Here is an 8314-nt window from a genome sequence, read left to right as displayed (position 1 = left end):
GGTTCTAAAAGATAGCATCGAAATAATTACTAAATTCTCTGTGTCTGAGTGGGTTTGAGTCAAAAATAAGGGCCCTTCTGGTATAATGATTTAGTTAAATACAATTAATGGGTCTGCTGTAGGCTTGCTGGGTGAAATGATGACATTTAGATGTCATGGTTTAACGGTCTCTGTCAATCTTAAATTTTATGAATACTTTAGGATGGTCGTTTATTGTTTGAATATTGAAAGACAAACTGTGAAAGAGGTATATTATTATGTGCATTGGTAAGGTAGGGTTTGTTTTCTGGGAGAACAACTCATCAGATATGTTGAATGTATTTCATAGCTTACTTTTTAAACACACAAAACTGGATTTAATCTTAAAATAGGAAATATTTCTCTCTTTTTTCCCTGCTTTTTTTTGTTAAGAATTTATAACTAAAGATTTAGAGGTTATGAGGAGGCTTATCAATTAGAGCAGCTAGAAAAAAATTAACAGTTGTGTGCAGTTATGGAGCTGACAAAAAGACTCTTTTAAGTAATTTTTTCAAAATGCAGCACTAAAGATTGACGAAAGCTGCCTGGCTTTCTCCTGGGTTTTTTAACTTCAAACAGCTGTTTGGCAGATGGGTACTTGTAGTATAAATTCATGACACACCCGTGCTTTTTCTGATGAAAGCACTTGCTGTCTTGGCTTCTTAGATTATGTAAAGAGGGAACCATGGCATAAACCTTGCTTCAGGATCAGGCTTTAGAGAATCTTAAGGGTAAGGAAATCCTTTAATACATTAATTTCATTTCTACTTTAGATCTTTGCAGCATGACAGTTCCTTTTGAACATCCATGCTAAGGAAATGGGATGCAGAATGAGGTTTGCTCCTGGTTGTGCTGGGGCAGATATGATTTTCCTTTGGCAGTATGCTTGGTCAGTGTTGCAATGTTGTACCTGTCCCCAGCTCACATTCTGGAAACAGCTGAGCCAAGGAAGCAAACACCTGGGCTAATTTAAGAAAAATTAGCCCATGATCTTCTCTGGGTGCTTGTGATATCTGAGACAGCTTTTTTAAAGTAAGCTCATGTCTTCCTGTGCTTCACTGGATCTGCAATCCAAACATGCCTCAGGTCTCCAGTTTCTCCCCTGCTATTTCTTAGAAAACTGCCAAGTATTCAGGATGATTTTTTTTTTTTTATCTTCTGTCTTTAAACTGGTTTTTCACAGATATTTCAGCAAAACCCCCCCAGTTACCATAATGACAATGAAGTGGAGGATGATTAGGTCATTAACAATAAAAAAGTCCTCTTACAGACAGAAAAGGATGGGTATATGTGTTGCATGGTCAGCGGAAAATATCAAAATGGACCAGTTATTTTCTTTTTCTTACATAAAATAAGCAGGCTCCAAGATGCACGAGGCCTTACAGGGTCAGGCAAACTTGGGATCTTCAAGGCTCTGAAGTGAGTTACCCACTCCTGGAAACAAGGGCACTGTACACCCAGCACTGACAAGCCTGTGTGAAGAGCATAAAATATCAATTAGATATATATTCCAAAGCATCAGGAAAAATAAAAAAGAAACAAAAAAACACCAAAGTGATCAAGCAGCAAATACATCTGCTTATAAGAAACAAGCTCTGGAAATTCCTAGGTTGGAGCATTAATCAGAAAAATACCCCTCTACATGAACCAAGTCTTACTGCTGAGCAAACGTTTTCATTTTAAGCTGTTTGTATCTTTTCCTCGCACACTTGCAAAAGAGGGAGGAAAAGGTGTAAAAAACACTTCCATTGGCAAGATATCATCTTTGCTTCAAGGCACAAAACCAGATTTAGTGCATGAAAAGATTAAAACTCTAATGAAACAACCAGTAAAAGGACAGGAAATCAATGTCAAGCTGTATTTTAAGTGTTTTCAAATGTTTTTGATAATGATGGTTAAGTTTTGCTGAAGAGGTTATCACAAAAACTATAGGAGTGCCTTATGTGGGATAATAGTTGGTTACTGTATTAAGGGCTTCAAAATAGCTGACAGTGTTCTGAGGATAAGAAAACCAGCACTTTTCTTTTTTTCTTTCTTTTCTTTTTTTCTTTTTTTTTCTTTTTTTTTTTCTGGATAAAAAATAAGTAAATGTAAGACAGCAGCAAGCTTTCAGCAATCTGCATCTATTTGCATCTGCTGCCTTGCAGGAGGTGCAGCTGCTCTTCCAGGTTGGGAAATGTGGTAGAGAGATTCCAAATAAAAGTGGGAACAGATTTGTATAAGCACAAGGTGAGAAATGTTTATATAAGGATTAGGTAGTTGAGCTCTGAAAGTACCTGTTTCTTGCCAGTGACAGTGATGGAAGCTCAAGCGATTATCCCAAATGCAGGTGTGTTCTCTAAGGGCATCAAAAGCAAAGTGAGATAAATCCCACTTATGCATCATAGCACAGGGTAGAAGTGGCTTTAACATCTGCTCCATGTCAGCTGGGAGCTGCTGCCACTCCATTATCAGCTGCACTGGTAAGGGGACAATGTCATCCCACTCACCAGTTCAATGGAGAACGAAAGGGAATGTCTGCTTGGAGATACATTTCTACAAATATTTGCATGTTAATACATAAGCAAAGCTATTAAGTGGGATTTGATCAGATATGATGTGAGGTTTTAAGACGATCTGAATTTCTGAGGTTTTAGATTCTTGTTTCGTGCCTTGATAAGGTGCTGTTCCTTTACAGTGGGTCTCAGCATGTTCCTTTGCTTTTTTCTTCCACTCTGTTTTTTATGCAAGCTATTCCTTATGAGCTCATAAGAGCTAAACAGAAGTAATTTCTTGCATCAAACCAGATATTTTATCATACCTCCTGTGGACAGCTGATTCTCATTTTGTATTTCTTCATTCTTGCTGTAGTCCTCAAAAATCTTATGTTCGAAATATGTTATTCTTGTATTAGTAAATGCAAATGATTTATTTTATATAATTTCCTTCTTTTAAACTTTTCTGGCTGAGGAGTTTCTAAGCTGATGCTTTGATTTGAAAAACAAGACCTGCTGTTGAGTAAATGAATCACAACAAAACTTGCAATATGATACAAAAGACAGAAAAACCACTGTGTATGCTACATCATACACTCAAGGTAATACCTCTGTTTGGTCAGGTGCATCCCCACGCTACGTAACTTTTACTTATAAATGAAGATTTAATGGAAGTACTCAAGACCAGGCTGGATGGGTCTTTGAGCAACCTGGTCCAGTGGAAAGTGTCCCTGCCCATGGCAGGGGAGTTGGAATTAGATAATCTTTAAGGTCCCTTCCCACCCAAACCATCTGTGCTCGTATGAATCTGTGAATGCCAACGAATCTCAAATGCTACTTTGGTTATTGCCAGCATATGGATCTCAGCCACTTAGAAACTCAAAAAAAGCAAAAAAAGTTTTGTGGTACTCAGGTGTAGTTTTGTCAAAACAAGTATATGTGTTACCTCCATGGATGTGAGAGAATTTTGGAGGCCTGTTCCTATAGTTATACTGGCTTCTCCTGAGGACCACTGGGTGGTGGCTGCCAATCCCAGCGCCCTGTGAAGCAGGTTGGTGTCATGGGACTGAGGTCATGCATGAGAAGCCTGATTTAATCTGAACATTTTTGTTCATCTTGAACATCTTTGGAAAGCAATTAAAATTTTTAGCAAAATTCAGAGGTAGACACCATTTCCCCCGTCTGAAATCTGAGTTTTTTGTTAAACAGTTTGTCATTATTCCTAATTACCTAGTAATGGCTGACAATTACTTATGTGTGTCAGAAGTAATATGCAGAAATCCTCCTTTTACTCATTATGCATTGATACATTTGCATTTTAGTTTTACATATGTGTGCTTCTATAGCATTAAAAGCCTACAATAGGCTTACATCAGAACCACTGACTGTCTGATTAGTACTAATTACTTATTCTGTTCAGCAGAGATGATTATTCAGTCTTAATCCAAATAACTATTGTAGTGGAATATCCATGTCCTTTGCTGACAAATGGACCAAGACTTCCTCACTTTTCCTGCATGGTTTTATGAACATATCTATAGGACTGTCCTTATGAAAATGCCTGCAATTTATTTTCATCTAGACACTTAATGCTGCCTTGCAAACACATGGTAGAACATGGAAGAAAAGTGAGATCCGTGTATTTTGAGGTAGAATCAATCATGTCATATTAACCATATAGATGTTAGGGGTCTTGTCTAAGCCAGTCATGAGGCCAGCTAAGTGAGACAGGATTACTCAGGCAGTCCTTCATTTATCTTAATTGTCTATTTCAGGATTGAATGAAACTGGAATTGGTTGTCTCTCTACATCACTTATAGAAAGAAATTAGAAGCCTAACTTAGACTAAGAGCCTAAGACTAAGTTTTCTGTGCCTAAATGCAGATAAAATGAAACCCGGTCCTGTGGTCTTCAATTGCAGATGGATACTTTCTAGATTACTTAGTTCAAAAAGTGAATGATTACCACCATCACCAAAATTACTTAGAATTTCAGAATAATCAGATGAACAGATCTTCTATTCTTACATCTGCATAGAAGACTGGAGAAGATCATCAATAATTGGATTATGCAGGGAAAAAAAAAGCCTATGTAAAAATAATTGCAATTCCTTACCCTTGTTTGTCTGTGAAGTGGCTGAGGCTCAGGTAGTGTAATTCAGGATTTTCATAGTATGTATGCACGAGCAGACTGATCCAAGGTTGTATCAGCAAACTGAGTTATGGTATATCCTAACTGTAACCCCCCTGATTTCTTGATAAAAATGTTTCTTATTTATGGCTAAATAAGCTGTGTATGGCCAATTAACTTATGCTGTGGTGTTGGTGTGACAACGATACATTTTTTGAAGCAGAGCTAGTACCAGGGCATGACTGACACATCATTTGGGGTTGTTGCTGTACTCCTGCCTTTTCAGCAGACCCTTGCACGTGGCAGATGCCTCTAAAATGTCTTTGTGATTTGTTATACTAAGTGTGGTCACTCCTGCCAGCTGGCTGTTTCCTCATCATTGCAATGGGTCAAGCACAACTTTTTTCACCTCCTTCATAACACATTTTTAATGTGGCTGCTATTTTATCTAAGTAATTTGTGTGTCATCATTATGTAAATTTAATCTTCTTTGGCTTTAACATAGACCGTTTTAGTAATTGTTAATTTAGGGGGAGAACATGTTTTCCATCATTCTTGGTGAAACACCAGTATTTATTCTTGTAGAAGGATGTAAAAAAGATGACAATTTTTTTTTTGATATCTCAGTAAAGCTTATATGTATGAATACACAGGAATACAAATCACAGCTATCAGTTAAATGTGAGAATAAAGAATACAATGCAGAAGCAAAAGAAAATACGAAATGCTGGAATTCACAGCTTCTTTTCTCTGAGTTACATTTAATTATAAAAACAATCAAGAGATACTTCATAAACCATCCTTTCAATGTGCTTACTGGACACTCACCAAAACAGACTCTTCAAAATCTGACAGTTGAAGTTAATTTGCCACTCCAAAGAATTTCTACTCTTTTTTGGCCTCAGTTATATTCATAATAGTTTAAAAGAGCCAGAGACAGAAAATACTGTTTGGACATTTAGGCCACTTCTTGGGTAACAACACTGTTCCATAAAACCTTATATGGCTTTTTTTCTGCCCTACTTTTGAATACTCCATGCCTTTCAGGAAATATTTCACAACATAAACCAGCCAGCATAAAATCATTAGGGTTCAAAAAGACCTTCAAGATCCAGTCCAACCTTTAGCTGAATATCACCATGCTCTCTAAAATGTATCACAAAGTACCACATCCACTCCTTTTATGAACATTTCCAGAGATGATGACTCCACCACTTCCTTGGACAGCCTATTCCAATTCCTGAGTTCCCTTTTCAGTGAAGAAATTTTCCCTTATATCCACCCTGAACCTACCCTGGTGCAACCTGGGGGGCATTTCCCCTTGTCCTATCAGTAGTTGCTTGGGAGAAGAGGCCAACACCCATCTTGACACGACCACCTTTCAGGAAGTTGTAGACAGCAATAAATTCATCAAAACCATTTATTTTTCTTAATTTTTGTGTAGGTCGAATCTTTTCTGCCTTTCATGTCTCCATTCACAGCTGTTCAGTTGTATTTGATGGTTCTTCCCTCTGTTTGATGATATTCCTACCCCATTATTTTCAGTGTGTGGTTAGCCATGCTGAAAATAAGTAGCAGTTTTCATTGTAAATAGCTGTGTGATGGAGGTAAATATTGAGAGAATTGCTTGGTGTGAGTTGCAGAAAAATTCAGACTAGTAATGACACACATCCACAGCAATCTCTTGAGCAGATGCAGCTTCAGAACAGGTTTTGAAATCAAAACGTAATGGATAGCAGGAATAAACCAAACAGAAACCTATCAAACTCCCCAGAGTGATGTCCTCAAATTTGTTGTCTCTGATCCTGATAAGAATAAGCCATCACTAGTAATAACTAATTAAAATTTAGGTCTAAGGTTGATAAAGAGCCAGAAAAAACCAAATTATTTACACAGATTTGTTATGTTTATCTGTTGTTTTTATGATGTGATCAGCTTGCTTGAAGTAAAGAATCTGTAAAAAGCTTGAAAGCAGACATTTTAAGTAGATATTTATTTGACATTCTTATCCTGCAGAGCCTCCTACTAGAAATGCAATCTAATTCGTTGAAGTTCTGAACCGTGGAAGCATAAAATGTTGTTGGAATAAAATCCCATAATACTTACCAGTGTTTGTGAATGACTAATGCTGTTAGGAATACTTCCTGTCATTATCTGCTTGTGAAGGAGACTGAGTGAGATTTCTTCACATAAAGTATTAAGCCTCTCTACACAGACTACAGGTCTGATGCAGTGAGTGGTATTACAGAAAAACAGAGCTGAGATTACATTCCACAGAGTGCCATTTTTTACTGTTGTCACTATTTAAAGTATTATAAAGGCTTTAGTGACAGTTTCTTAAACCCCTGTATATAGAACATTTCCTCTTCTCATATAAAAGCCTTTATACTCTGAAATAATTGGTTTGAGGAAGCTTTTTTGTCCATTGTGTTTATGAATGCCATTTTAGTCCAATAACATTTAGCATCTTCACTGCCCTCATAAAATTTGTTTCAGTTAATTTAAATATTTCAGTGCAACTTAAAGCCATGTTGAATTTAACTGTAATTTCTTGTCTGACACATCAGTTCTGGTGAAGCTGATCAGTTTTTGAAAAGAAGATATCTGAAAAACCAGAGAAACAGCTTGTTTCTGTCTTCAGTTTAAGCACTACTAATGGACTAATGCCCATCAAATCAATCGAATCTTATTTTAATAATTATTATCATAAATTTTCTTATAAAGAGAATTACCAGACTCTCCACAGCTTTGTGGAGACTTGGATGATGCCTATAGGGGCATGAAGGGAGAATAGATCCAGTAACTTTGCATATACCCCTTAGGCTAGGAATGCCTTACTTGGTTATTATAAATAGTTATTTTTTATTGGTCAGAATTGAATTCTAACCAAGTATGTTATATTTCAGAAAAGAGATAAACATCTTGATTTAATGTTTTTTTATCACTGAATATATTATATTATTTTTTAGTATATCCTGGCTCCTCATTTATGGCAAAATTCTATCTACAATAAAATATTTCTTTCCTAAAGGACCTACAGGTTAGATATTGCTTATCGTTCCCAAAACCAGGACTTGTGTCCTCAACTGTTAAAACCACTCTCATAAACTTTTGTAGCAGTTCAGTGACTTTCATTCTTTACCCTCTGAAGCAACTTACTTCTTTGTGAATTAAGAATTTAAAAATGTGCTGAAATTTTTCTACTCGGTATGTTTTCAATAAATTTCCAAGTGCTTACTTTAAACTTGAGATCAGGCATTTTCTTCCTAGTAGCTGGTACAGTACTGTGTTTTGGATTTAGAATAATGATAACACACTCATGTTTTTTACACACTTTTGCTAAAATGTAGTCAAGGACTCTTCAGCTCCTCACTGCATGCCACCAGCAAGGATGTTGGGAGGGCACAAGGAGTTGGGAGGAGACATAGCCAGGACAGCTGACCCCAACATCCCCAAGTGATAGTCTATACTGTATGATGTCATGCTCAACATATAAGTTGTAAGGAAAGCTGGATGGGTGGAGCTGCTCAGGAACTGGCTGGGCATCAATCGTTGTGTTGTGAGCAATTACATGGTGCATCACTTGCTTTATTTCTCTTTCTTCTTCCTCATCTTCTTCCTTCTCTTCCTCTTCTTATACCTTCATTTTCTTTTCTATTAAACTGTCTTTATCTCAACCCATATATTTTACT

Source organism: Coloeus monedula (genome assembly GCF_965178545.1).
Source record: "Coloeus monedula genome assembly, chromosome: 3".
NCBI classification, from domain to species: domain Eukaryota; kingdom Metazoa; phylum Chordata; class Aves; order Passeriformes; family Corvidae; genus Coloeus; species Coloeus monedula.
This window is presented reverse-complemented; position numbering follows the sequence as displayed.